Genomic DNA, 3,707 nt, shown 5'->3' with positions numbered 1-3,707 from the left:
TGTATATCATATTTTAATGTAATGGAGGAAGAAGTAGCTATACCAACTCATCTTGAACACAATTAGTCAAAATAATTAGATGAAGCATGTAATTATCATGTACACAATGCACATCAAGATAAAGAATGTTACGATACGTGGTATGTGGATAGCCATGCACCATCTCATATAGCACATCATAGAGAATTGTTTATAAAGGTTAAACCTTGAAGGATCAAAGAATGCGCTCTACATGATAGTAGCTGACAAACATTGCCAATCCCAACAAAGGAAAAGAATCACTTTTCATAGACAAGTACACAAGAAAGAAAGGATACTTCAATGATGTCCTAGATGTTCCAAACCTCAACAAATAATTTTCTTTCAATTGAATAAATGGCAATAAAGAATCACAAAGTCACATTTGATAAAATGAACATCGAATGGATCTCAACTTGTTGGAAAAGGCATTAAAGAAGGCATATTATTCACACTAATAGATTGAGTCCCAAGCATGCATGCCATGGTAGTAGACCAGCATTTTTTATTTACGCAAATGTTAGAAAATTAGGTACTCATTTTGTTTCGAACAAAAAGCTTCCGACCATGGAATTCCTTTTTTTTTGTTTTAAATCTATGTTGATTGGCAAAAACAAACTTTGACATCAAATTGGGTCAACATCAAATCAAATGGCAAGACATGATTTAGATAATATCATGTTTTTGGCACCATTTAGTAAGATTACATGCATCAAAATAAGCATTTTATGAAGTTATGGCTAAATTTCTCTACCAAGTTTAGAGCACATTTGCCCATTTTAGGATATCATTTCTCAAGTGTGAGGATGGTAGGATAGCCCACTTAGGTGCCCCTTTTTCAAGGTGGGTTTTGGAAAAAAAACACAACAATAGACTATAGATCCATGTTACTCATAGGGTTATGGCACAAGAGATATGTTCATGTAAGCTTCACAAGTCTAACATAATCATTAAGTGCAACATGGTCGTTGGTTGTGCATGGATGATTACAATAGATTTTATTAAGTCTAATTCACCAAATAAAATGAGAAGTCCTTGACAAATTCAAATAACTCAAAGCCATGATTCAAAATTAGATAGTTAGAATGAGCAAAATGCTAGGATCTTATGAAGGTGAAAATATATGATGGACTTTAGATTGCAACAAGAGAGAAAACAATAATGTTAACCTCTCTTTTGACTTGGTGTGGATGCTAAATAACATGATCGATATGCAAAAGCATCAAAAGGAGATTATTCAAAAGGAAGCAAGGGAACCACATCCAATGAAGCCCACCTATTTATGTATCCCCAATATTTTGACCTTAGGTAAAAAAAAGAACAATATTAATGTCATGAAAGACAGAATGAATTAGAATGACTTTGAAAGGGAGACTTAGAGTCTATTGAATGCAGACTCTAGAGTTTGCCCATCGCAGTCGAGGGCCTTATGGTGGTGGTGATTGCCAAAGACATTTCTAACAATTCTAATGAATTGATCCTATTCATCCAAGATAAAGATTGGAGAAAAGGATAAGGGAAAGACCATGCTAAGGGTGCACTAGTGGCAAAGATGTATCATATGTAGTTCAAAGGCAAGAAGCCTCACAATGGGAGTTCATGATCCAAGCATGGACAACAAAAGAACAATCAATGTCATTAAATTTAGTGATATTATGCCAAGAAGAAGTCATTTGCAAAGGAAAAAATGAAGTATTATGACTCTGGTAAGGTGGGCCACATTACTAGAGATTATGCTAGCAAGTCTAAGGCTAGGCATGGAAACCATGGTAAGAAACAATTCAAGGAACATGTAGCAGCAGTAAATATGCTTCAAAATGATAAACAAAAATGAAATTTCACATAAAATTTGTTGTGAAATGTCAAGAATGCTAGTTGTGGCAAACAACTTACATAGTGACGTTGGATATCTCAAGGACATCACACCATCCATAGCTATGATTGCATAGAAGAAACCTAGATGTGATGTTTGGATAGTGGACAGGAGTGCATCACAAAACATGTGTTGCAAGTGTGATTGATTTAAGACACTTGGTCCAGTAAAGGGAGATCCAGATGTTCATCTTAGAAGCAATCATCCATCTTAGGGTGATTTCTTCACATGATTTTTCTAATGAGTGAAAGTTTTTTTAAAGGTCATGAAAATTTGTATGCTCCTATAAAATTTAGCCTTTATCATTCTAAATTTGTAAATAAATTCCATGAAAATTTGCCAAAGTTTTAGATAAATAAATAAACTTTAGCATATAATCATATGCTCCAATAATAATAACCTTAAGGCTTTATAATTTAAGTAAATAAATTCCATGAAAATGTGCCAAAATTTTAAATGATAAATATGCTTATTAATAAATTTTCCAATATATTAGATATACTTTTTGTGAAATTTTCTAGATCCATGTACTTTTAAGCACCCAAAACCATTCATATGTTTTCAAATAAGTCCTTGCCATTTTACCAACACATGCAATAGGCAAGGAAAACACTCTACATATTCCCCATTGCTTGCAAAACTGAGTAAAATATTTGGAGGTATATTCTTCCCCATTGTCAGATCTAATGCATTTGATTAGACAACCAATTTGGGCTTCTGCCATAGTCTTGAACTAGATTTTGAACTTTAAGAGTAGTTCAAACCTTTTCTTCATGGTGTAGACAAATATATTATTGGTATACTCATCAAATGTGACAAAATAATTTCTACCACCAAGTGCAATATCAATATACACCAATTGTTGGCTCTCCTGGCCTAACCGTTGTCCCTATGCTATTTTCCATAAAGGCATACTTTACACAAATCACCCTCTTTCACTGAGAGGAGTCATTTCACCACGTTCTTATGTTCAAGAAATGTCATGGATGTGAAATTTAGATGCCCATACCTTTGGTGCCATAACTAAGAATTTGTGTGAGCAACCATAGTTTGTGATCGCCAACTTGTAAAAATTCCATCACTCAATCCATGGCCAATGATCTCTTTCTGAGTGAGCAAGAGCACTATCTTCTCATAAAAGAGTGTTATGATATTTTTATCTGCACATTGGATAACTGACAATAAATTCATGACAAGTCTCAACACATAAAGAACATCACAAATGAACATTATCTTCCCATTTGAAGGTTGTATGTCATTGATTCCCTTGACTTGGTAGTGGATGATTGTCTCCTAGATGAACATTCAGAGATCCCTTGATTGGATCAAGTGTCTTGGACCAATCATTCCTCCAACACATGTGTTGGAATGCACCTAAATCCACTATCCACAGATCTGGTCAGTTTTCTTTGATGCAGTCAAAGCTGTGCATAATTTGATGTCCTTGATGTATATGTCATTGCATGACTTGTCTACAACAATCAGCATCCTTGTGTGTGCACAATACATTCTTCCTGAGGCATCACCCCTTTCTAACATGTCATAAGCATACCCAACTTCTAAAGCATGTGCCCTCCATGGTTTCTTGCCATTGTTTCCAGGCGTAGGCTATTGCTTGCTACAACATTATCTAGGAATGTGACCCACCTTGCAACATTCATAGCTTATGATTTTTCTTTTTGTAGATTGCTTTTGCTTACCCAAAGACTACTGTCCCAGAGAAACTAGGAGAATCCTAGAAATGTGCCATGAATGCTCTAGTCATTTTGTTTCAGCTAGCATAGCTAGGAAAATTCCTAATGTAGGTTACTCTTGG

The sequence above is a fragment of the Dipteris shenzhenensis genome, chromosome 17 (assembly GCF_047967505.1).
Source record: "Dipteris shenzhenensis isolate YYH24624 ecotype China chromosome 17, Dip_SZ_1.0, whole genome shotgun sequence".
Classification (NCBI taxonomy): Eukaryota; Viridiplantae; Streptophyta; class Polypodiopsida; order Gleicheniales; family Dipteridaceae; genus Dipteris; species Dipteris shenzhenensis.
This window is presented reverse-complemented; position numbering follows the sequence as displayed.